The sequence below is a fragment of the Delphinapterus leucas genome, chromosome 5 (genome assembly GCF_059928025.1).
Source record: "Delphinapterus leucas isolate spDelLeu-1000000601 "Yukka" chromosome 5, BTC_Dleu_Yukka2, whole genome shotgun sequence".
Lineage (NCBI taxonomy): Eukaryota > Metazoa > Chordata > Mammalia > Artiodactyla > Monodontidae > Delphinapterus > Delphinapterus leucas.
In genome coordinates this window covers 119,375,074-119,402,464 of record NC_143133.1, presented here as the reverse complement: position 1 = coordinate 119,402,464, position 27,391 = coordinate 119,375,074, and the positions used below count along the sequence as shown (strand labels likewise).

At 40.1% G+C, this 27,391-nt stretch overlaps 1 pseudogene; it reads left to right on the top strand.

Moving 5' to 3' along the window:
- Positions 1-22,396, top strand: LOC149749231 (uncharacterized; annotated as a pseudogene).
- The last annotated feature ends 4,995 nt before the right edge of the window (positions 22,397-27,391 follow it).

The window sequence follows — 27,391 nt, the reverse complement described above, 5'->3', positions numbered from 1 at the left end:
TTTACTTGTGCGCGCACTAGAGCATAGAATTCAATTTCAGAATCCTGAACCATATTTTATGACTTGTCTTTATTAATAGTTATTGGACATTTGCTATTCCTATGCATGTATTCCTCATTGTATGTCCACAGTGGTAGGAGTAAGTATTCCCATTTTATAAATGAGGAAGCTGGGGCATGCGTAGATTAAAAGAAGCAACTGGGAAACAGGAGGTCAGGGGTTTCCTGGTAAGGCCAGCGGGTCCTGTTTTCTAAGGAGAGCTAGATAAGCTGAGTTGGGAGATGGTGATTGGCGTTATGTTAGGTTTTCTTGGCAGAGGTTTTCCGTTAAGTGCAATCTGGCTTAGGTTTAGATTTGTGATGTTGGCCTGACCCCTGCGGTGGCCTCCACTTTGTGGGTCCGGATGTACAGGTTAACTTTATCAATATAATATGACCATGTATTACATTTGCTTCATGATTTCTAACTTACCTTACTTTGCTTTCCATTTTCCTTGGAGTTCCTACAGTTCATTTTCTTCTGATTCGTCTTTTCATCCTATAGTTTCTTTTTGAGCAAAACCACTTCCTTTTTACTATACTGCTATAATTTTAACAGTTACTAAAAATGAAGAAGATTCAAGTTAGTCACCTTTTATATCGTATTACTTTGGTTAAAACAGCCTTTTCTCTGTTTTATTTTTCTTCAGGTGAGGTAGTTCGATTGACTTGGTTTGTTCAGACACAGGCACAAGAGGAAAGAGATCTGGCTGCTCAGCATAAAAAAGGGCTAATGACAAAGCTATTTTTAGGGAAAGAGACTTTTTGTCTTTCCTAGCTTATTCTTCATGTCTGTTTGATATCTCTGTTCTCTGCTTCTTATCTTTAAAAGACAGCTGCTTTACCCCAGGCGTAAATCTGAAGAGAAAAACCAGCTACCCAGTGAAGCTGGGCCGATGGGAGGATGAAAGGGAATAGGCATCGAGAGAAGGAGGAGGGAAGAATAAAGGACCCCTGGAGAGTCCACTGGGCCAAACACAACAAACAGAAGGCCTCTAACCCACCATTCCGGTGAACACAGACAGAACAGAGGCGCCAACTAGGGAAGAAAAAGATGAAGCCTTTGATGCCTCAAAAGCAGAAAAGAAGATCCCAGGCAAGTGACATACATGCCTTGGGAGCCAATCTGCCCCAGAAGTACAAGGCACACACTCTGGATTCATGGAATACATGGGAGGTAAGGGCTCAATTCCAGGACATGAGACCCAACAGGAAAAAAGGGAGAAATGCTGTTAATTGTAAATCATAGTTGCATCAAATAGGGACCACATTGTGTTTTTCCACAATGCTCCAGAGTTAAGAGTTTATAGAGGAAATACTTGTTTTCTTGGAAAATATATTGAAGATAGATTTATTCAAGATTACATGCATCAAAACAATTTCAAAATTGAAATGTGCACACAAATTTGGACTTCCTGACTTAACCAGTTAATTTATTTAAAAACCAGTAAACGAATAAAGAACTCTCTCTCTCTCTCTCTCTCTCTCTCACACACACACACACATACACACAAACTCATTAAAATTTAGTCAATTATTTGATACCGGCTAGCTAGCTTTGCTTTTTTCCATTTTTTAGTTAGCTGCTAGAAATCATATAAACACAGCTTAATTGATACAAACTTAGCTGGAAAATTGGAGGATTAGTATCAATTTCTGTTAATGTTCTTATCTTTTAAAAATTTGTTTGGTATCAAACATTTAGAGCTTTTAAAAAATTGAAAGTCTGTGTAAGAAGAATAAAAATCTACTATGAAACTTGCTTGCTATTGGTGTTCGCAGCTTATTCATATTTTAACATACTCTTACCCTAAGGTATTAGAAAGTGGATTATTTAAATGCAGGTAAATAAAGGTGATGGGGGCTACAGAGGTGGTGGAAGAGGGAAATGCCAGCAGTTTTGTGATGGCAAACTAAAGAAAATGTATTTATGAATAGATGAAAACATGTAAATTTTTAGACATCTATTGCAGCTAGAAATCCAACTTCAGGCCCATTAATGTGCCGGTCTCGATTTGTATCACTCCTTACAGCTCCCTTTAAGTCTACCACTCTATCTCTCTGCATTTTTTTTCTCTTAGTTGATGGCTAATAGACATTGCACACCTGATATTCTCCCAAAGAAATGAAACTAGAAGGACCTTTAGGGAGCATGAAAATTCAGCTCTGAGTTGTGAGTGCGCGCGCGCACACACACACACACACACACACACACACCAGAAACCAAAGGAGGTTAGGGAGAAGCTGTGATGTATTCATAAGAAAAAAAGTGTTGGAATATATTAATGTAGAACTCAGTTTTACAGAATATTCTTGAACAGAAACTACTGTAATTGCTATGTTATTAGGCAATACTGATGTCTGAGTAAGAGCAATTATATGAATATTATAAGACTATAGATACCCCCTTATATATAGCATTTTAAAAAATCAGCTTAAAAAAACTTTTTCACCATATGAATATGTACAAAATTCAAGAATTATGTAGTAAGAAGCCCCCTAACCCATTATCACAAGTTCCTACCCCATCACTCCTAACCTCCACCCACCAAAGTCTCCTCCCTAGAGGCTACCACTGTTAAAATATCTTGTGTATTGTCCAGAGACATTATGTGGAAGATTTTAAACTCTCTTTTCTGTCCCTTAATTGAAACTTAAGAAGCTGAGTTTTTCACTGACTTGAAACAACAAAACTCTAGTCTTTGATTCTGACCTGAAAACGAATTCTGTTCTCAGTCCAGATAACTGAGAACTTGCCTGATATGCCAGGGGTAGTCCTGATTCTGCCTCGGGAGAGAGTTCTTTCCTCTGGCAATGAGATAAACAGGTGACTCTTAGGAAACAGTTCTCCCTTACTGGGCCCTATTTCATTATTTCATTGCTGAGAAATTACAGCCGAATCCAAATGAAAATGTAAAATGAATGTGATTTACTTGTATAGGTTGAATGATACGGGTGGCCTGGACTTGAAAAGAAACAGATTACTCTGTTTTTTGTTGTTATATCCAAGCTTTCTTATCTGCTTTGGGTGAGTTATTACCAGCCACCTGAAAATACACTGATAAAAATACAGGGCTTCCCTGGTGGCACAGTGGTTGAGGGTCCGCCTGCCGATGCAGGGGACATGGGTTCGTGCCCCAGTCTGGGAAGATCCCACGTGCCGCGGGGCGGCTGGGCGCGTGAGCCATGACCGTGAGCCTGCGCGTCCGGAGCCTGTGCTCCGCAACGGGAGAGGCCACGACAGTGAGAGGCCCGCGTACGGCCAAAAAAAAAAAAAAAAAGACAAGCAGCTACACATCTTCCTCTTTGTAGAGTGCTGATAAATTTACATGACTATGTTGTCCGTATAAAATACCAATTATTAATGATTCAGCAATAGTTCTTTTGAGTTCTAAGCTCTTCAAAATTGATGATGTCGCCAAAATATCTATAATTTGCAACCATTTAAAACTTCCCAGGATGGTACAGCAGAAAGTCCTCATCAAAATATCCATGGTTCTTATAATACCAAAGTTTTGTTTTGATATTTATAGCATAGTTAACGAAATTCCAGCAGTGTTAGTTGTCATTGCTATAAGTGTGAGATTAAATTGGAATGATTGTGTCAAACAAGATATGATGATAATAAATGATGGAAACACTTTCTTTTATTCCCTGCTTCCATCTAAACTGGGCCACACAGCAGCACGACAGATGGGCTGCTGGGTGTAAATAGGACTCTGTAGCAACATCATTCAAATTTGAAGGAACAGTTACATAGTGATGGTGTTCAAGATGAGAATGTCATATCTCAGAAAGTATTCTAATGGTATTGCTTGTTATGAACGATTATGCCCTTAGTATGTGCCAGCAGGAACTCACAAGTGTCTGAACTTGCTCAATACTTATTTTCCTAGGTTGAAGAAATGTTCAATTGTCATTACTTATAAATTAAATTTGAGTCTCTGAAGATAAAACAGTCATTTTTTCTACCTTTTAAATTAATTTTATTTTTAAAGCTATAAACAGGCGTAATTTAAAAAGTCAAGTATTTCACAAGGTGTATCATTTAAACTTTTTTTTTTTTTTTGCGGTACGCGGGCCTTTCACTGCTGTGGCCTCTCCCGTTGTGGAGCACAGGCTCCGGATGCGCAGGCTCAGAGGCCATGGCTCACAGGCCCAGCCGCTCCGTGGCATGTGGGATCTTCCCAGACTGGGGCAGGAACCCATGTCCCCTGCATCGGCAGGTGGACTCTCAACCACTGCGCCACCAGGGAAGCCCATGTCTGATCCTTTTAATATGCTGTTGGATTCTGTGTGCTAGTATTTTGTTGAGGATTTTTGCATGTATGTTCATCAGTGATATTTGCCTGTAGTTTTCTTTCTTTGTGACATCTTTGTCTGGTTTTGGTATCAGGGTGATGGTAGCCTCACAGAATGAGTTTGGGAGTGTTCCTCCCTCTGCTACATTTTGGAAGAGTTTGAGAAGGATAGGCGTTAGCTCTTCTCTAAATGTTTGATAGAATTCGCCTGTGAAGCCATCTGGTCCTGGGCTTTTGTTTGTTGGAAGATTTTTAATCACAGTTTCAATTTCAGTGCTTGTGATTGGTCTGTTCATATTTTCTATTTCTTCCTGATTCAGTCTTGGCAGGTTGTGCATTTCTAAGAATTTGTCCATTTCTTCCAGGTTGTCCATTTTATTGGCATAGAGTTGCTTGTAGTAATCTCTCATGATCTTTTGTATTTCTGCAGTGTCAGTTGTTACTTCTCCTTTTTCATTTCTAATTCTATTGATTTGAGTCTTCCCCCTCTTTTTCTTGATGAGTCTGGCTAATGGTTTATCAATTTTGTTTATCTTCTCAAAGAACCAACTTTTAGTTTTTATTGATCTTTGCTATCGTTTCCTTCATTTCTTTTTCATTTATTTCTGATCTGATTTTTATGATTTCTTTCCTTCTGCTAACTTTGGTTTTTTTTTGTTCTTCTTTCTCTAATTGCTTTAGGTGCAAGGTTAGGTTGTTTATTCAAGATGTTTCCTGCTTCTTAAGGTAGGATTGTATTGCTATAAACTTCCCTCTTAGAACTGCTTTTGCAGCATCCCATAGGTTTTGGGTCATCGTGTCTCCAGTGTCATTTGTTTCTAGGTATTTTTTAATTTCCTCTTTGATTTCTTCAGTGATCACTTCGTTATTAAGTAGTGTATTGTTTAGCCTCCATGTGTTTGTATTTTTTACAGATCTTTTCCTGTAATTGATATCTAGTCTCATAGCATGGTGGTCGGAAAAAATACTTGAAACAATTTCAATTTTCTTAAATTTACCAAGGCTTGATTTGTGACCCAAGATATGACCTATCCTGGAGAATGTTCCAAGAGCACTTGAGAAAAATGTGTATTCTGTTGTTTTTGGATGGAATGTCCTATAAATATCAATTAAGTCCATCTTGTTTAATGTATCATTTAAAGCTTGTGTTTCCTTGTTTATTTTCATTTTGGATGATCTGTCCATTGGTGAAAGTGGGGTGTTAAAGTCCCCTACTATGAATGTGTTACTGTCAATTTCCCCTTTTATGGCTGTTAGTATTTGCCTTATGTATTGAGGTGCTCCTATGTTGGGTGCATAAATATTTATAATTGTTATATCTTCTTCTTGGATCAATCCCTCGATCATTATGTTGTGTCCTTCTTTGTCTCGTATAATAGTCTTTATTTTAAAGTCTATTTTGTCTGATATGAGAATTGCTACTCCAGCTTTCTTTTGGTTTCCATTTGCATGAAATATCTTTTTCCATCCCCTTACTTTCAGTCTGTATGTGTCTCTAGGTCTGAAGTGGGTCTCTTGTAGACAGCAAATATATGGATCTTGTTTTTGTATCCTTTCAGCCAATCTGTGTCTTTTGGTGGGAGCATTTAGTCCATTTACATTTAAGGTAATTATCGACATGTATGTTCCTATTCCCATTTTCTTAATTGTTTTGGGTTCGTTAATGTAGGTCTTTTCCTTCTCTTGTGTTTCTTGCTTAGAGCAGTTCCTTTAGCAGTTGTCGTAAAGCTGGTTTGGTGGTGCTGAACTCTTTCAGCTTTTGCTTGTCTGTAAAGGTTTCAATTTCTCCATCAAATCTGAATGAGATCCTTGCTGGGTAGAGTAATCTTGGTTGCAGGTTTTTCTCCTTCATCACTTTAAATATGTCCTGCCAGTCCCTTCTGGCTTGCAGAGTTTCTGCTGAAAGATCAGCTGTTAACCTTATGGGGATTCCCTTGTGTGTTATTTGTTGTTTTTCCCTTGCTGTTTTTAACATGTTTTCTTTGTATTTAATTTTTGACAGTTTGATTAATATGTGTCTTGGCGTATTTCTCCTTGGATTTATCCTGTATGGGAATCTCTGTGCTTCCTGGACTTGATTAACTATTTCCTTTCCCATATTAGGGAAGTTTTCAACTATAATCTCTTCAAATATTTTCTCAGTCCCTTTCTTTTTCTCTTCTTCTTCTGGAACCCCTATAATTCAAATGTTGGTGCATTTAATGTTGTCCCAGAGGTCTCTGAGACTGTCCTCAGTTCTTTTCATTCTTTTTTCTTTATTCTGCTCTGCAGTAGTTATTTCCACTATTTTATTTTCCAGGTCACTTATCCGTTCTTCTGCCTCAGTTATTCTGCTATTGATCCCATCTAGAGTATTTTTACTTTCATTTATTGTGTTGTTCATCGTTGTTTGTTTCATCTTCAGTTCTTCTAGGTCCTTGTTAAATGTTTCTTGCATTTTGTCTATTCTATTTCCAAGATTTTGGATCATCTTTACTATCATTATTCTGAATTCTTTTTCAGGTAGACTGCCTATTTCCTCTTCATTTGTTAGGTCTGGTGGGTTTTTATCTTGCTCCTTCATCTGCTGTGTGTTTTTCTGTCTTCTCATTTTGCTTGTCTTACTGTGTTTGGGGTCTCCTTTTTGCAGGCTGCAGGTTCGTAGTTCCCGTTGTTTTCGGTATCTGTGCCCAGTGGCTAAGGTTGGTTCAGTGGGTTGTGTAGGCTTCCTGGTGGGGGGGACTAGTGCCTGTGTTCTGGTGGATGAGGCTGGATCTTGTCTTTCTGGTGGGCAGGTCCACGTCTGGTGGTGTGTTCTGGGGTGTCTGTGGATTAATTATGATTTTTGGCAGCCTCTCTGCTAATGGGTGGGGCTGTGTTCCTGTCTTGCTAGTTGTTTGGCATAGGATGTCCAACACTGTAGCTTGCTGGTCGTTGAGTGAAGCTGGGTGCTGGTGTTGAGATGGAGATCTCTGGGAGATTTTCGCCGTTTGATATTATGTGGAGCTGGGAGGTCTCTTGTGGACCAGTGTCCTGAAGTTGGCTCTCCCACCTCAGAGGCCCAGCACTGACTCCTGGCTGCAGCACCAAGAGTGTTTTGTCCACACGGCTCAGAATAAAAGGGAGAAAAAGTAGAAAGAAAGAATTAGTAGAAGTAGAAAGAAAGAAAGAAAGAAAGGAGGGAGGGAGGGACGGAGGGAGGAAGGAATGAAGGAAGGAGGGAAGGAAGGAAAAAAGAAAATAAAGTAAAATAAAATAAAGTAAGATAAAATATAATAAAGGTATTAAAATAAAAAATAATTATTAAGAGAAAAAAAGAAAAAAAATTTAAAAAAAAAACCCAGATGGATACAACCCCAGGACAAATGGTGGAAGCAAAGCTATACAACAAAATCTCACACAGGAGCATAAACATACACACTCACAAAAAGAGGAAAAGGGGAGAAAATCATAAATCTTGCTCTCAAAGTCCACCTCCTCAATTTGGGATGACTCGTTGTCTGTTCACGTATTCCACAGATGCAGGGTACATCAAGTTGATTGTGAAGCTTCAATCCGCTGCTTCTGAGGCTGCTGGGAGAGATTTCTCTTTCTCTTTTTTGTTCTCGCAGCTCCCAGGGGCTCAGCTTTGGATTTGGCCCCGCCTCTGTGTGTAGGCTGCCGGAGGGCGTCTGTTCTCCGCTCAGACAGGACAGGGTTAAAGGAGCAGCTGATTCGGGGGCTCTGGCTCACTCAGGCCGGGGGGGAGGGAGGGGCACGGAGTGCGGGGCAGGCCTGCGGCGGCAGAGGCCGGCGTGACGTTGCACCGGCCTGAGGCGCGCCGTGCCTTCTCCCGGTGAGTTGTCCCTGGATCCCGGGACCCTGGCAGTGGCGGGCTGCACAGTTTCCCCGGAAGGGGGGTGTGGAGAGTGACCTGTGCTCGCAAACAGGCTTCTTGGTGGCGGCAGCAGCAGCCTTAGCGTCTCATGCCCGTCTCTGGGGTCCGCGCTTTTAGCCGCGGCTCGCGCCCGTCTCTGGAGCTCCTTTAAGCGGCGCTCTTAATCCCCTCTCCTCGCGCACCAGGAAACAAAGAGGGAAGAAAAAGTCTCTTGCCTCTTCGGCAGCTCCAGACGTTTTCCCGGACTCCCTCCCGGCTAGCCGTGGCGCACTAACCCCCTGCAGGCTGTGTTCACGCCGCCAACCCCAGTCCTCTCCCTGCGCTCCAACCGAAGCCCGAGCCTCAGCTCCCAGCCCCGCCCGCCCCGGCGGGTGAGCAGACAAGCCTCTCGGGCTGGTGAGCGCCGGTCGGCCCTGATCCTCTGTGGGGAGTCTCTCCGCTTTGCCCTCCGCACCCCTGTTGCTGTGCACTCCTCCGCGGCTCCGAAGCTTCCCCCCTCCGCCACCCGCAGTCTCCGCCCGCGAAGGGGCTTCCTAGTGTGTGGAGACCTTTCCTCCTTCACAGCTCACTCCCACTGGTGCAGGTGCCGTCCCTATTCTTGTGTCTCTGTTTACTCTTTTTTCTTTTGCCCTACCCAGGTACGTGGGGAGTTTCTTGCCTTTTGGGAGGTCTGAGGTCTTCTGCCAGCGTTCAGTAGGTGTTCTGTAGGAGTTGTTCCACGTGTAGATGTATTTCTGGTGTATCTGTGGGGAGGAAGGTGATCTCCGCGTATTACTCTTCTGCCATCTTCCCGGAAGCCTCCCCTGGCTCATTTTTTTTAACGAACAAATGGTCCAAAAGAGAAAGAAGATAAAGCATTCTCTCAGAAGACTGATATTTACATAGTGCCTCTGCCTGTGAACACAGATAAAAGAAGGGCATGTGAAAAATTTAAGCATCAATCAGTAAAGGGCAAATATAAGAAAATAACATTAATGTGCCTACAAGAAGAAAATGGAGGCTCCTTAAAATTGGAAAGGAATAAAGATGGTTGTAGGTTTATTTGGGGGAAAGGCGTAGACTCACTGCTTTGAGCTGATGGCATAACATTACAGATGACAGTGATAAATTTGACTTTTATTTCTTTATCAGTATTGGCATTTGGGTATGCGGATTATGGGAAATGGCCTAGATGTTCTTAATAGGTTAGCCTATATATCTTTTGGGTCCAAATGAATTACATACCTAATAACAGAAAAAGCTTACAGATGAGATTAATAAACTATATATATATGTAGTTTATTAATATATAAACCATATATATATGAAGAGTCGTGATACTGTTTTTATGTTAAAAATATTTTTTGAACTAGTTTCAGATCTACAGAAATGTCGTCAGGATAGACTGAAAACTCTTGTATTCTCATCACCTGGGTGGGTGATCGGTTAACTTTTCACTACATTTGTTCTCTTTCTTTCTCCCCCCTTGAATTGATGCTCCCTAAATTCATCACCCCCTAAATACTCCAGTTATACCTCCCCCAAACTGGAATATTCTGCTACTGTAACAACAGATAATTCAGCCAGTGAGAAAATCAGCATTGATAGAACATGACCAGGGAGTCCACAGACTTCATTCACATTTTGCCAACCATCCCAGCAATGTTTCTTTTCAGTTTTTGGTCTAGTATTTTTTCCTGGATATTGCATTACATTTGGTGGTCAGGTCTCTTCAGATTCCTTCAATCTAGGGATAGTTTAAGTCTTGCACTATCTCTCAAGACCCTGAGTTGTAAAGAATATGTGACTTTTGTTCTACAGGATGACCCTAAACCTGAGTATGTCTGATGTTCCTTCATAACCAGACACAAGACATGCTTTCTCGTCAGGAATATCACAGAAATGATGATGTGTTCTTCTTACTGCCTCGTATCAAGGGTCACACAATGTTGATCTGTTCCACCTTTGGGTCTTATGTTTGTGTCTACCAGATTTCCATTGTAATGTTCTCAATTTTCCTTTAATAACCAATTTACACTTGTATGCAGGGATTCTAAGATTTTACACTAATACCCTGTTCCTCATCAAGTTTCCCACATCAGCCTTAGTATTCATCCATAACTCCTACCTCAATCAACCATCATACTGAGGGCTGCCAAATGGTGATTCCTTATTTGCATCATTCCTTTTACATTTATTAGTTGACATTCTACTGTAAGGAAGAGCTTTCCTTTCTGCCTTTTGTTTGTTTGTTTCAGTATGGATTCCAATTTTATTTAGTTGTTTCAAATCTGATAATCTCATTATTTATTATGATGCAGAAATTGTCCCAGATTTGGCCAGTGGAAGCTCCCTCAAGCTGTCTTCTCTATCCTTTTGACATGTCCCCATCATTTGCTGAACATTACTTTTAGGGATGACAGTATGCTCCAGCCACATTTTGTTCATTCCATATTTCAGCCCTGGAATTAGCCATTTCTTAAAGGACCTCTGGTTTCTTTTGGACAATAATATTTAGAAATAAAAATTTGGGTGCTCAGTGTGATCGTTGCTACTGAGGTGTCATTGCATCCAGGCCTTTTCAGTGAAGAGAGCTAGTTTATGTGTATATATGCATACACATGCATACAATTATAACTAATTGTGTGTGTGTGTTTAAACTTGAATTCAAGTTGAAATTTTCAGTTGAATCCTATGCCTTGGAATTCTTCCAGCAGGCTCTTTATATGTTTTAAATTCCTTCTTGGAAAGTAAGAAATGTAGTTTTCATTATCTTTAATATATTTCCCTATATGCTCAATGCTACAGTGTTTTCTCATTGTAATCAATTTTCCAACCAGTCAGTAGCCTCCTTCTATCTGCCGCCTTACCCCTGGACCTGCTTGGACTCTGGACTCACTGACTTCTCCATGGTGGGAAAGGATGGGAAGGCAGGGAAGAAAAGGTGGGAAGATGAAGGAAAGGTGAGAACGGGAAAGGGAGATCCCAACAAGGTATTTGAAAATTCACAGAATTCCTACAGCTGAAGTCTAATAGCCCAGTTTTTGAATGTAACATGATCTGTCTTTACTGGATCTCAAACCAGCACAACTCTTTGGCAGCTAACGACCCTGAAGAAGGTAAAAAAGCCAAAGCCACTTGCCCACAGCAACTTTAAGTGAATTTCTGATTTATTGATTGTGATATTTAGTGATCAGAAAGAGGGGTATTAAGACATGAGTTGTAAATGCTTAGGACAAGGAATTAGTGATCATTATGAGCCAGCAATGCTCCCGGAAATTACAGCTGACAAACCTTGTTTTTTTAAATGGAATTAATAGCTTTGATATAGCTATTAATCAGTATAATGTAGATAAATTGTCTTTGAATTTTAACAAACAAATGTCCAAACAGGATGTTTGGAAGACAGAATAAAGAAATGCAAGCTGAGTGTTAGGACAGGTAAGTGAACTAATTTAACTGGTGCTGATTTAACTATATGGAGGTTTCAGTAAGTTCAGGGTATTAATCAGGACACAGACTACAATGAATGAAGTGCATCTTTCCTTCACAGTCTGTCCCATCTCAGGAAATAGAACTACTATTCACCCTTTGGCTCAGGTCATGAGCCTTGAGGTTATCCTTGGTTCTTCTGTTTATCTCACTCTTCGTGTGCAATTCATTGGTAAGTTCTATCAGCATTGTTGAGAACTATAGAGTCTGAGATTTTACCTGCATACAAGCTAACAAATCAGCCTGCCACAGTTTCATGGGTGCTGGCCAGAGCCTCGAGACTGCTGGGTCAGAGATAAAGGACCATTTATTACAGAAACAGCAGTAGCCAGCGTATCAGTATTTGCACCAGTTTATGGAGTCCCAATTCCCAGAGGGTGAGGTCAGGAGAGTCAGGTGATACCGCCACACGCAGCAGGTTGAATTACAGCTGAGGATTTGGAGGAATTCAGATTTGGGGGAATTCAGAGCTTTTATAACAGTAAGCCTGCCTAACCTTTGCTTTGGAGGGAGTATTTATTTCCTACGTAACAAAGTACCACAAACAGAGTGACTGAAAACAACAGAAACTTATTCTGTCAACAGCTCTGGAGGCCAGAGGTCTGAGATCAAGTTATCGGCAGGTTTGGTTATTTCTGGAGGCTCTGAAGGAGAATCCATTCCATGCTTTTCTCTCAGCTTCCAGCGGCTCTGGAAATCCTAGGTGTGAATGAGGCTCTCTACATACTGCTCCTCAAGTACAACTCCCTAAATACAGTTTCTCTCTACCTGTGCGCGACAAGTCAGCTGACTCCATACACCCAACATGCAGTGGTGGGACTGGCACAGGAAAACTGCCGTGGACATTTCAGTTCAAAAAGGGGGGAAAATGGGAGTCACAAAGGAGTTCTCAGTCCACAGCAGTTCTGAGGTGCAGCCAGGCAAAATGGGAAGTTCCTTGATTGGGTTCCAAGGTCTGCTTGGAACCACCCTCTGAGGCTTCTGGCTCCACCCTCTGAGGCTTCTGGCTCCACCCTCTGAGGCTTCTGGCTCCACCCTCTTAGCTCTTGGTTTCACTCTCTGATTCATCCTTCCTTTCTTCATGACAGGTAGCGTGTATTTGCAGATGAGTAGTTTTCTTAGCCTGCTCCTGAAAGTAGAAAATTGGGGGGCCAATGACCTCTTTTCATTTTGTACCATCTCTGTCCCTGGGAGTGTTTTTGCTGATACAGCTCTCTCAGATCTTCCCAGGCATCCTGTGACGGTCACTGGGCTTCACTTCATTAAACAGAGCCACAGCCACACATTCCTTTTCTACTTTTCTTTGCCCGCCATTTTCATCCACCCTTTTGAAATTTGTAGCCCTTGCCTCATCATTTCCTATCCTCCTTTTGTTCTTTCTCTATTGCACTTATTACCTTCCAACACATCATGTTTTACTTATTTAGTTTATTGTCTGTTCCCTCATTTTCCACCCCAATTATAATTTAAGCTACAATAGGCCAGTGAATTTTGCTTGTTTTGTTCACTATTTTATCCACAGTGATTAGAGCAGTGTCAGACACATTCAAATAAATACTGAATAAATGAAATAATTTCAAAAAGGATTGGAGGAGTTTCAATACAGACATTCATCTTCTGTGGAAACTTGTAACATATAGAAATATGTGAAAGATCATCTGTTTACAAAGCAGAATCAATAGAGATGATTTTGAATGCCCTAAAAAGAGGATAAATAATTAAAATATCTCCCAACATACACGCCAACTCCCCCCAAATTTTCAGTAACAAAGAACACCACTACCATCACACACACATACACATTCACACACACTTGCACAAAGATTGAAACAAACTTTGCCATACATTGCTATGAATAACCAACAACTCCCTAATGAGGGAAGAGATATGTTGTCAAAGCTGAAATCAGATTATGGAAATTTTTTTTTTTTTTTTTGTGGTACGCGGACCTCTCACTGTTGTGGCCTCTCCTGTTGTGGAGCACAGGCTCCGGACGCGCAGGCTCAGCGGCCATGGCTCACGGGCCCAGCTGCTCCGCGGCATGTGGGATCCTCCCGGACCGGGGCACGAACCCGCGTCCCCTGCATCTGCAGGCGGACTCTCAACCACTGCGCCACCAGGGAAGCCCTGGAAATTTTTTAGAGTAATGTATGACTTATAAGTATAGTTATAACTTTCAGTTTTCTCTATATTGGATTATGCTAAGATAATTATTTTCTTCTCTCTTGTATCTTCAATATGGCCATTAAAAATATTTAATGATCTTTGTTTTGTGCTTATAATGATTCTGAATGAAAGTCTGCAAAACCCCTTCTCTTGTTCTCCAAGTTTTCAATCCCCGACTGATTTATTTATCTAAAACACTTGAATTTCAAAGTCTATTTTGTATTTTATCAACTTATTTTATTTATTTATTTTTGGCTGCGTTGGGTCTTCGCTGCTGTGCGTGGGCTTTCTCTACTTGCAGCAAGCAGGGGCTACTATTCGTTGCGGTGCGTGGGCTTCTCATTGCGGTGGCTTCTCTTGTTGCAAAACACAGGCTCTAGGCGTGCGGTCTTCAGTAGTTGTGGCGCACGGGCTCAGTAGTTGTGGCACACGGGCTTAGTTGCTCTGTACCATGTGGGATCTTCCCGGACCAGGCCTTGAACCCGTGTACCCCTGTATTGGCAGGCGGATTCTTAACCACTGCGCCACCAGGGAAGCCCTCAAAGTCTACTCTTTTTTTTGCGTACGCGGGCCTCTCACTGCTGTGGCCTTTCCCGTTGCGGAGCACAGGCTCCGGACGCGCAGGCTCAGCGGCCATGGCTCACGGGCCCAGCCGCTCCGCGGCATGTGGGATCTTTTCGGACCAGGGCACGAACCCGTGTCCCCTGCATTGGCAGGCAGACTCTCAACCACTGCGCCACCAGGGAAGCCCTCAAAGTCTACTTTTAAGTGCAGTTCTTGGTCTTGGAATAAGTAATAGATCTTTACCTTTCATGGCAGCACTTGAGAATAGGGTTTTTAGGTTTGAAGCTGCATTTTTATCTTCTCCTAGAAGTAGAATCACACCTGAAGGGGAAGATGTCAGTCCCACTGTATTTTTTTCAGAGTCTGAGCTCCTCCTTAGAAGCCAGCTGAGTGTGGCCAAGAGATGAGTCTGGGGCCCCCGAGCTGACCGTGCTTGTGGAGCATTTTGTGGTCTTGCTGTATTTCAAGGCTGCCACACATGACTGAGTTCCCTCTGTGCCTCTGACACCTGCATGAACTGACATCACAGAAGGTGTTTGCCATATTTCTGGAAACAGTAATGGCCATTCTGATTCGGTTGTTGGACAACGTAAACTTGTTTGGGCATCAACGCATTGCTAAAGTACAAGCTTCTGATGGGAAAGGACCTCACTTAGAAGGGCTTCTTGAAGAGAACTGAGCAGCATGTTCAAGCTGCTAGAGAAGATGGATGTTGGGAGTTCCCTGGTGGCCTAGTTGTTAGGATTCTGGGCTTTCACTGCCATGGCCTGGGTTCAATCCCTGATTGGGGAACTACTGAGATCCCGCAAGAAGCGCGGTGGAAAAAAAAAAAAAGAAAGATTGATGTCAAAGCTCCTGCTAATCCACCAGCTCTTTTAGGAGGTATCCTCTGACTGTCAGCCTAGGGTACTGGTATGGGCTAGATTTTGCTCCCCATCAAATTCATATGTTAATGTCTTAACCCCCAGCACCTCAGAATGTGGCTATTTGGAGTCAGGGTCTTAACAGAGGTAATTAAGTTAAAATAAGGTCATTAAGGTGGGCCCGAATCCAATATGACTCGTGTCCCTATAAGGAGAGGAAATTTGGACACAGAGATGTACAAAGGAAAGATGATGTGAAGTTACAGGGAGAAGACAGTTATTTATAAGTCAAGGAGAAAGGCCTAGAAAAAACCAACCCTGCTGACACCTTGATCTGGAAAATCTAGCTGTAGGTTGTGAGAAAATTAATTTCTGTTGTGTAAGCCATCCAGTTTGTCATATTTTGCTATGGCAGCCCTAGCAAACTGTGAGTTCTCATCTTCCTTCATCTTCTGGAGGTCCACCGGCTCCCCTGGACCTCTTCAGAGGGGAAGCTGAAAGTGCCATCCATAGGTCTTTTACTCCTGTAGAAGCAGCTGAAAGTGTCAGAAGAACAGACCAGGGCTGTGGGTTCTCCAGACTGTGGCAGAGCCGGGCAGGAACCTCCCTCCCATCTTAGCCACCTCCACGATATTTCTGCCCAAGTAGCACACATACTAATTCTCTTTTCTACTTCCTCTTTTGTTTTTGCCTCCATTTTTTCCCTTTTATAAACAGCAAGATCCTATTGGTCAGCATCTAATCCTAGTTAGTTAATCTAGTTATATTACATCACACAGAAAAAGTACATTTTAGAATGACTAAAAACAAAAGACTAGTGACAGTGAATTACATCTCATTCTGAAATGCCTTTCTCATAGAATATACTCATTCCTCCCACATACGAACCATATCTGAAGTATATCCCCACACTTCTTTTCTTGTTCCTTTTTTTTTTTTTCCAGCTCCTGGTCATAATGGGAAGCATGATCTCTCTGCTTTACATCTGGCTGTATTCCCAGAGCTTCCATTCCCACGTGGCACATCTTTACGCTCACTTTGGGTACCCCAGTGCTCAGCATATTGTTGGCCAGAGATACCTGAAAGGTAACATCTTTGTTCCTCTGATGCTTATCCTACTGGGGGACGGGGTTGGAGAGGGGTTTGCTGGTTAGATTTATGTATCTCTAGGTACATAGAAGATTTTAGCATCAAGCAGTTAACTGAGTCCCTTTTTTTCTGTGCTACCTTTTGGGTTTACCCAGGAGCTGGTGTGGTGAAGGATGAAGAGATGGCAATGCATTGGTTTAGGTAAGAAAGACAACACCTACCAAAAGCAAAACTCTAGAGCTGTCATTTCAGGAAGTATGGAAATATAAAACCTTATGATTTGGGTGCTTTTTCCCTAGAATAAAAATAAGGTAAACTCTCTTAAAGTCTTGGTACCGTCTCTTCTTTTTCAGCTTGGTGGTGAAGTAAGAGTAGTGATGGAGGTGATGTGTTTGATACATTTAAAAACAGTCTACACAATGTAAGCAAACAATAGATTAGCTTTAAAAGAGCTAACTTGGAGAATATGTACCATTCTAGGTCAAGATTCAGAACATCAATACTTTTATTAACAATGCTCTGTATTAGCATTACCTGTTTATTAAAAATTTGAGCTCTTGATCATAAGAGACACATTCATTTGAAATTTAAAAGTAGAAATACATCTTACCTATTGTTTATTCCATTTTTGGCCTAAATTTCATTCAGCTTGTTCATATCCAGTGTGCAAATTTTTCCACAGGCAGCTTTCATAATTCTGATTGTATAACATTGGCCTGATGAGTTCTCAGAGAAAAATATTTCATATTATATTTACAGTTTGAGAAAGTAAGAATAACTTTGGAAACATAGACTTGAACACTCCACCGGACACTCTAAAGGTTAGAGAATGGAAATAAATAGGCTCTGAGATGTTAGAAACTCCATTCTACATGGAGATGGTGGGAGAAAATCAGGACAAGTTAGGTCCAAAGTCTCTTAGTACAGAGAACTGGCTTTGGGTTCATGTAGTCTCAATTTATTTAAAAGTAGAATTTTGCCATAGTACTCTTTAAAGGGATATTGTCCAATATGGCAATGAATAACCACATAGGCCGCTGAGCACTTGAAATGTGGTTAGTCTGAATGGAGGTGTGCTGTACTTGAAAAATACACACTGGATTTCCAAGATTTCATATGAAGAAAGGAATGTAAGATATCTCACTAACAATTCTTTATATTGATTACACATTGAATGATAATGTATTGGATATATAGGGTTAAATAAAATATATTATTTAAGTTAATTTTATTTCTTTGAAAACTTTTAATGTGGCTATCAGGACATTTAAAATTACACATGGCTTTCACTGTGTTTCTATAGGGTAATGCTAAAGTACAGAGTTTCTTATGATCGTGAGAAGTGTTTGGTTGTCTGAGAGAGAAGTGAACACAGCTATGGATTTGCCATTGCCCATGTATTGATGAGATCATCCTTCTTAGATGCTTTCTTTCTTCCCACTAGAATAGTGAGTGACAAACTTGGCTACATATTTAAGTCCCCTGGGGAGCTTTTGAAACATACTAATGCCTACTCCAGATCCACTGAACTGTGCAGAAAAGCTCCCCAGGTAGCTGTAACGTGTAGCCAGGTCAAACCGCTACTCTAGAAGTCTGCATTGGGTTTTTTGTTTTTTTTTTAACATCTTTATTGGAGTATAATTGCTTTACAATGGTGTGTTATTTTCTGCTTTATAGCAAAGTGAATCAGCTATACATATACATATGTTCCCATATCTCTTCCCTCTTGCGTCTCCCTCCCTCCCACCCTCCCCATCCAACCCCTCATTAAACACGAACCAGTAGAGGAAGCCATTTCAGTAACACATTTCAACACGAAGTTTGAAGTGGATATTCTGACCAAGTTCACCTGCCAACGGAAGAAATACCTTGGAGAATCAGGAAGGGAATGACATGGTTCTAGAGTGGCTAAGCGTGGTTGGTGCTTAACTGTATCTGGCTGAAACCCTTGCTACTGAAACTAAGACCTCACACACACACCACTGGCATCACTAGGTGGGCACTTGTTAGAAATGCAGCATCTGACGTCATAACCCAGCCCTACTGAAGCAGAATCTTCATTATAACAAGATTCTGGGGTGACTAGTATGTGCATTAAAGTTTTAGAAGTGTTGTCCTAAACAGCATTTTGTAAGCCAGACCTTCCTTACATGGGACCATACAATTAAAAGCCAATTTGAAAAATCTTTACATTTTTCAGTGATGGAGTCCACTGTCAGGAATGGGATGGGAAAAGCATTACAAAGGCAAGATTTCCCCCAGCATATTTTAAAAATATATTTTATGGTTTACGACTTACAAAATAATTTAGGCCTAATGAGGAAAACATTGAAAAAACCCCAAATCACCTGTATCCCATAGCACAGTAAAAACTACTTTTGACATTTTGGTGAGTATTCTTCTAGACTTTTTTCCAATTAATATGTACATAATATACCTTAATTTACTTGAATATTTCACTATTTTAGGTTTAGTCCTTTTTTCTGTTTTCTTACTATCATTAACTGCTGTTGGGAAGAGCCTTTCATGTACATCTTTTTGTGCATCTGACTTAGTGATTTTTCTCTTTTTTTTTTGGTAAAGAAATAAAAATGGAATTATCAGGTTAGACAATCCTCATTTCTAAAGTTTTTGATATGTATTAACAAACTATCCTGAAAAATTGTCTGGGTTCCCTCTAGTATAAGTGCTCATCGGCTTATGAATATTGTTTTTAATCATTTGTTAATCTTTGCCAACTTGAATAACAACATAAAGTGTATCATTACATTCTTCTCTTTTTTGTCAGTTGTGAAGCTTTCCTTTCTAAATGTCTATTGTAATTTTAATATTTTTTTCCAGCAAAATGCCTATTCATGTAGTCTGCCCACTTTTCCACTGGATTTTGTTATTTTCCTGCTCATTTTTCAGAATTTTTATGCATTAAAGATAGCAAACTTTTGTACATTTCCCTTGTATTTTGGACTTTTTTTCCTAATTTTAATTAACATGAAAAGAACTGCAAAGTAACAAGACAGTTATATAATTTATACTGTCCAATGTGATGGCCACTAGCCACATGTGGTCATTTAAATTTAAATGAATTAAAAATAAAAATTCAGTTCCTCAGTTGTACTACCTACATTTCAAGTATTCAATAGCCACATATGGCTAATGGCTACTGTAGTCAATGGTGCAGACATAGAACATTTCCATCTTTGTAGAAAGTTCTATTGGAAAGTACCGGCATATTACATTTATATTTCGGCAATTGGAAATAGTGCTTAAGGATCAGGTCACATGTTACTGAATTCCTAACATTCCCAGATAGTCCCTTCCTATATTTTGATTTCCTATATATTTTGGAGAGAAGATTGTAATTATTCTAATATTTGGAAAAGCTGATGAATGGGTTTGGAACAAATAAGTGATTTAAATATTCTTACAACATCTGTGCTTTAAAAAGTGCTGTACTTGTTTCAAATAAGAGACATTTTTTTTTAAATGAAAGAGGCTTATTAACATTTGTCCAGATGTGTAAGACGGAAGTAATGATTTCCAGTAATGGTTACATATGTGTGTTGGCACTGCCTTTGGTTTGATCAAGGGGATGCATTTTCACAGGATTGTTTCCTTGTTTTTTGTTGCACATTCCCCCACAACCCCATCTCCACTCCCCTTTTCCTTTCCTTTCTTTTTCAGACGAGCCTCCCAGCAGGACCATCCTCAGGCTTCCTTTAACCTTGCAGTAGGAAAAGTGAAAAACATGACTGGATCCATGGCAGTAGGGTAATGAAATTAGCTATCTTTTCTCTTCCAGCTGAGATGTCATTCCTTCTAAACCTGCCCCCATATATTACCTGCAATTGACAGACAAAAGCATTTTATATATAGTTCACTTCCCACTCTTGCCTTTTTATCTATTATACTTACATGGCTATGAGTTATGATAAAAGTCACAAAGTAAAGGAATCTAAGATTCATACACGTGCATAGAGCCCACGGAATAAGTTCTTAAGGTAGCCCATGAGTCCAAGAAGAAAGACCAGGTTATTTCATGATCCTAAGAGTCTCCTGTGAATTTCTAAGGCTCCTTGGCGCACCATCTTTACAGCCTTATAGCATTTTCTTATAAACAGAATGGAACATATATGAATATAAGGTGGAAAGCTCTTTTGGGGCACAAATTCTCCTTGTGTTTATTGGACTAATCCTCTTTTGATTACTCACAGTCATCAAGAGAAATACTACTATTTTCTCTGGAGAAGTTTTTCTTAATGTTTTGAATAGTTCATAGTCTGTGACATTTTTATGCAGCGATTTGGAGTCAGAGACATTTTGATAGGGCCCCCCAAATAAACCATTGAACTTTCAGCTTGTTTTAAGTAATGTAACTGACATATATTCCATTATCAATTCATGTGTATAACCTCTCCCCCCCAACTCTGGCCCTTTATCCACCTCAGGCTGAGGAGTAGACAAGGTTCAGAAAGGGGGAGTCTCAGTGAGAGGCTGAAGGATGGGGTGAGTCTTGGGAATTGGTATAATGCTCAGGGATATTTGTTGCACGCGTTACTTGGTAACGAAATTTGAAATGACCAGTTGGAAGCAGCCGAGTCAAAATGGTGCAGTCAACATGTTCTCTTTTACAACGGCTGGTTGGCAGTTTTACAACTGACTTATGAGCAGATTGAATGGGGCCTCACTCCAGTTACCACTCCCAGACCAAAATATAGAATTTGCTTGCAAGAGAGAGGTGTCTCAGACATTACCTAAGAGCCTTGGCTAGAAAAACTTTTCTAAATAGGGCAAAAGTATCCAGCTGGATTCTGATGTTGTAAGACTGCTTCTTTGGGTAGCTTTGACTTTATTATGAAGACACTCATGATGAAACCCAGATGAAACGGCATGTGTTTCCCTCGGTCTCTTAGAATGGGTCTAAACAGGTGTTAACCTGACCCTTAGCCTAAATACTTGGACATGCAGGTTCTTTCGGCTTACTCTTTCTTTATGCTAAGTAACTGCCTCTCCTAGGGATATAGAGATGCTCCTTCATGTTGCTGTGAGACAGGGGATACAAGAAGCCCAGGAACTTCTGGAGAATGTTATTTGGACTAAAAGCAAGCCCCTGCCAACTAAATGAATGGGAAGTTTTTTATAAACATTAATGCATGTCCTGCATGTTCTTTCTGGAACAGGGAATGTGAATCTCGTTCACTGTAGCTTTGCAATGCTTTGTCAGTAGAGTTGGCTTTTAGTTACAGTTTTGTATGCTGCTGCAGCTTCAATCTGCTGTTCCAAGTCCTTTAAAGCAAAGTGTTGCTTATATGTTTTCCTGGGATATGAGTTTGATCTCTTCTGGATGGACGAGTAATTTCTTTGGATTGCATGACTGCTCACCTCAGCTAAGTTTCAAGTCAGTGAGCATTGTATGCAGTGGTGGGAGGGAAAGAAGGAAGCAACCTGTCACACTAGCGATTTGGCTTCTTGGATGTGTGAGTTGGCACCTACAGATCCACTGTGATGGAGCTAAACTCATCAGCCTAATCTATGACATGTCGTATTCTGCTTAAAATAAACTTGTTTTCATCTCTCTACATTTCAATTTTCTGCTCTATTAGGTTTCTATGGTATTTTATTGTGTCCACTTTTTATATTACAAAAAGTCCTTTATGGGGAAAAATAAAAAGGCTGTGAATATTGTCAACGGGAGGGAAAAGGTTAAAGTATAAGAGCTCACAGTTATTGAGCTCCTGCCACGTGTACGGTATTTTCCTAACTGCTTTACAAGTATGTTAGCATTCACTTGTGATAAAAGCCTTATGAGGTGGGTAGTATTATGATTCCCATTTTGCAGATGTGGAAACAGATGTAGAGAAGTAATATGGGCAGTCATAGAATGAGTAGTAAAATAGGTTTAAACTTCTTAACTAGTTTAACTAACATTTCTCCTCCGAATTATTATCTCCTTCCTAAGAAATTCAAAGATGCTCTGAGAGCAGGTACATGCGTTTACTACTAGTACACAGTGAGAACTTACCTTACCCAATAACTCAGCCACATTTTCTAACTGTATTATTATTTGAGCACAAGCCACATATTCCTATTCTTTTAAAGTGGTATTTTTAATCTTAAATATAGTTACCTATATTTATTGCATTTAGCTTAAAGCACAATTTCTCCTGGGACTATAAATTCAGAAACATGATGTGAGGATGACAAAAGGGTGAAACTAGAATTCAATAAAATGGCTAAGCTGTGTATAAGATACTTGTTTCACGTTTAAGTTCAAGTGTCAAGTTTACACTATATGCACTTGCAAGATGACTGCCTGAGGTTCAATCTCTCTGTCCAAACTTGAACACATAAGCTTTTAAAGGATGTAGGTAAAATTGGTCAAAGGTTTTTTTTTCCTGATTCATTATTTTATGAAGCACTTTAAAACTCTTCAGTGTAGAATATCCAAAATCCATAAACTAAATTCTTCACTTGAACCTTTGGTAAGTATTTCTGTCATCCCTAGAACCACTTCAAGTTTTCCTTACATTTTCCCAGAGGACACAGTCTTCATTTCAATCTATGTTGTTTGAGATATAACTCTGAAAATTTTATCCTGAGCCATGAATACCTATTTGGATAATACTAGGACAATAATTTCAACCATCATGTAAATGTGCATTTCTTACCTTCACAATGATACCCACTCTACTTTTAAAGTAGTATTTCAAAGCCTTATAGTGACAACTGAAAGTGGCCACTGTGAAGATATACCGTAGAAATAATCGCTAAGTGGTGTTAAATTTATTTATTATTAAAATTTATTTATTATTAAAAATTCTTTCAGGTGACTCCTATAAGCATCTCCAACTGATACTGATTTTGTTTGCGTTAGGGTGCAGGTAATGTCTTTTTTTTTTTTTTTTTTTTTTGCGGTACGCGGGCTTCTCACTGTTGCGGCCTCTCCGTTGCAGAGCACAGGCTCCGGATGCGCAGGCTCAGCGGCCACGGCTCACGGGCCCAGCCGCTCCGCGGCATGTGGGATCCTCCTGGACCGGAGCACGAACCTGTGTCCCCTGCATCGGCAGGCGGACTCCCGACCACTGCGCCACCAGGGAAGCCCAGGTAATGTCTTTTTATAGTCCATTGCTGCTGAAATAAAGTAATGAACAAATTGAAAAGGTGTAACAATTAGAAAGGCTATATAAGGACTCACTATAAAACCCCTTTAATTTTGACTTTAATTCTAGAGTGTTAAATAGGGCATGACCTGCAAATCCATTAGGGTTGAAGCTGAACCCTTCATGCAAAACCAGAGAGTGAGAAGGGTCAGGTACCCCCGGAAGCCAAAGCAATGCCTCTACCTTTCCTTACTGTAGTTGGAGAAAGAGTCAAGTGGGAAATGCAAGAGATAAAGAGGAAGAGAAAGAGAGAGAATCTCTACCTGTTTGTTTGCTCAGAGATACCCCAGATTTTGCTGGCCTCCTTCCTTCTTCCTCTATGCTCCTTTCAAATCACAGCGGTTGAGACTCTTTGCTGCCTTCTAGATGTTCCCAGGTTCCTGTTTAGTTGTTTTGATATCTTGATCCTTTTTCTTTTCAAGGCAGGTCTTGTTACAGTGCAAGAGTTTGTTGCCCAATGAGCACAGAAGCCAATACTATGTCACCAGCTTTTGAGAAAAGAAAGAGCTTTTGTGAGATTGACCGGCAAGGAGACAGGAGGCAAAACTCTCAAATCTGTCTCCCTGATCCAGGGTTGGGGTGAAATTTAAGGTGTTAGGGGAATTTCAAACTTGGAAGATGATTGGCTAGTCTTGAATCAGTCCATATAAGCTACTCGTGCTGCAGGCAGCCAGATTTTCCTTACTGAAGGCCTTCTCACTTTGTAAAGAGTGGCCACATTTCTTTAAGTTCCGTAGACTTGAAGATTCTTGGTTCCAGGATCATCCTGGAGACGTGGGAACCTGTCTTGCACGTGCATCGTGCTGTCTGTGTAAAATAATTGAGTCTGATTAATCTATCAGCCTATTTAAGGAGGCAAAACCAGTTTAAGCTGGTCAGTGTTTTTCATGCTGTTTCAGTCTGCCATGATGTCAATATAAAAAATATTTTAAAGTATATATTTATGGTACACAAACCTTAAGTCTACAATCAGTGAATTTTACATGTATATCACCTGCATAGCTACCACTCAGATGAAGATGTAGTTTTCCAATATTCCTTCCTAGTCAATACCCCTAGGTAACTACTATCCTGTTAGCTACCACTACAGATTAGTTTTGCCTGCTTGTGAATGCTGTCATATTTGTTTGGAAACTTAGTTGTAAATATTATACTACACGGTGTGTTATGTCTGCATTCTTTCATCATGCTTGTTTGTGAGATTTACCCTGTTTTGCCTGCAGTTAGTTCACTCTCATTTCTATATAGTATTCTATTGTGTAATTATACCACAATATACCCTTTCTACTTTCGATGGGCATTTAGGTTCTTTTCAGTTTCTGACTATTATGAAAAAAGTGCCCATGAACATTCTTGTATGTGTCTTTTATGGATATAAACACTCATTTCTTTTGGATATATAGCCAGGAATGGAATTGCTGGGTTATAGAGAATACATACATTTAGCTCTAGTGAGTTCTGCCAAATACTTCTGTAAAGTTGTGCCATTTTACATTCTCACCATCAATTTTTGAGAGTTCCAACTTCTCCACGTCCTTGCCAACACTTGGTTTTGTCAGTTTAAAAATTTAAGCTCTTCTGGTCATTGTTAGAGTGGTATCTTATTGTAGATTTACTTTGCATTTCTCTGATGAGTAGTAATGGGGAGCACATCTGTTTGGAAGTGTTTGTGAAAGGGGGTTGGGTACACAATGCAGCAGGTAGTGCATTTAAGATCCCCAAAAGAGCCTGGCTATGATTTCCTGGAGGTGAACTTCCCCATGTGGCCACATTCTCAGAGGGATTTAGGATAGACAAATAGCACAAACCTAAACAGTAAATTGGTGACTTTCAATGATCTGAACAGAGCTAGGGTTTTGGTGGTAGGTTGTCACCCTGCAAATTTTTCTGGTAATAATGGGTATAAACTTAGCCAGGAAACCAAAGAAAATTATATTAGTAGTTCCTTGGATTCAAATGGAATAATTTCAATATACTCATGCTTTATTACACAGACTCTTCTAGGGTACAATCTGTACATACTATTCTAGTAAGAAATATCAAATCAGGCCCCATATATGTTATTTAGTAAGGTCCATTGAATCTTTTTTTTTTAACATCTTTATTGGAGTATAATTGCTTTACAATGGAGTGTTAGTTTCTGCTTTATAACAAAGTGAATCAGCTATACATATACACATATCCCCATATCTCCTCCCTCAAGGTCCATTGAATCTTGATTTAAAAATGGAAACAATATATTTTTAATTTTATTAGAAAATGTTATTTGGCATATCTTAAAAACTGAGTTAAACTGTTGGTGAAGGCTCATCCAAGTAATGCAAAGGCAGTACTAAGATCTGAATAAACTTTTTAGGCTAGGATCCAACTTACTGCTAAGAGGTATTGATGCATTTTATTTTATTTATTTTTTATTTTTAAAAAATATTTACGTGGTGAGAGAATTGGGGAAGTCTGCTTATTTAGTTTGGCTGCGCTGGGTCTTAGTTGCGGCATGTGGACTCTTAGTTGTGGCATGCATACGGGATCTAGGTCCCTGACCAGAGATTAAACCTGGGCCCCCTTTATTGGGAACGTGGAGTCTTACCCACTGGACCACCAGGGAAGTCCCTATTAATGCATTTAAAATTCTAAAAAAGACGTTGATATCTATGCATGTTATTTTTGTGCCGAAGTATGCATAGTAAGCTCTTCTCTTGTTCTTTTTCTACCCTAAATTCATTCTATTCTCTCAAGGAAGCGGGAGACCAGACTTGTGTGTGTGCCGGCTTTGGAAACAATTGCACTAGTTTTGCAATCTTGAACATGTAGCTTTACCTTTCAAAGTCAATGTTTCCTCAGCTGTGCAGTAATAACTACTCCATAGTGTCATTGTGAGGATTAAATGAGCTAATGTTTAAAAACCACAAAGCACAATGCTTTGCATGAAGCAATTAGTCGAATGGAAGATGGGTATAAAAGTTGTCTGGTATGAGACAGTGAGAGAGTAGTCATTTTCTGTCAGAGGTGTTCTCACAATGAAGCAAATGAAGCTAAGCCTCAGGGCCTCACTAGCAGGAACCCCTCACAAATGTACTCAGAAAAGGTATTTTAACCACTGTTGGCTGGGGTCACTTTCTCTTCTCATTTTGACTTCCTCTCTATCACGTTTGCCTTTGCATAAACCGGCATTGGAGGGATGCAGGCATTTCTGGGTTTCAGTTGTGGGAAAGTTGTGCTGGGAATATGTTTAGTTTGGGTTTTTTGGGATATATGTGACTCACACTTCCACGTATAGTTGAGTTACTGCTAGACGTCTTGGTGTTGGAATGGCTTCTAGAAAACCTCCAGCTGCCCACTGTGATTTGTGTTGGTGCAAGACCAGAGGTGTGGTCAAGCTGTTAAGTGTGTGTACAGTATCTGGCCTCAGAAATATGTGAGTGGTGGAGGAGGACATGGTTTGATATGTACTAAACTAGATGCAACTGATAGAAAATTCTTCTAAACCCTAGAGTTCACATTATAGAAACTTGGTAAAAGCCTTCCCAATATTGACCATAACCCTAAAAATTCATAGGAAGTTACCAATAATGAGTTGTGAAGCTGAAAGTTTTTCTAAATTATCAATAAAATAAAATTTGAAAACCCTGCTTACAGAGATACTGAAGTTCTTCTGTTCTCTCTATAGAAATTATGAAGTAATTGTCATATGAAAAGGTGCTCCAAGAGCATGAAGTCTAAAAAATAGGGGAAAAAGGCTAATAGAATTATGTCAGGAAGTTAATACCATTATTATTTTTTTCTGGATGTTTATAGTATATGTCAGTTTTTAGTTTGTTTTTCATTGTGATTTCTTTTTTTATTCCCTGATACATTTGTACTCGTTTTTGTATTCACAAGTTTGTAA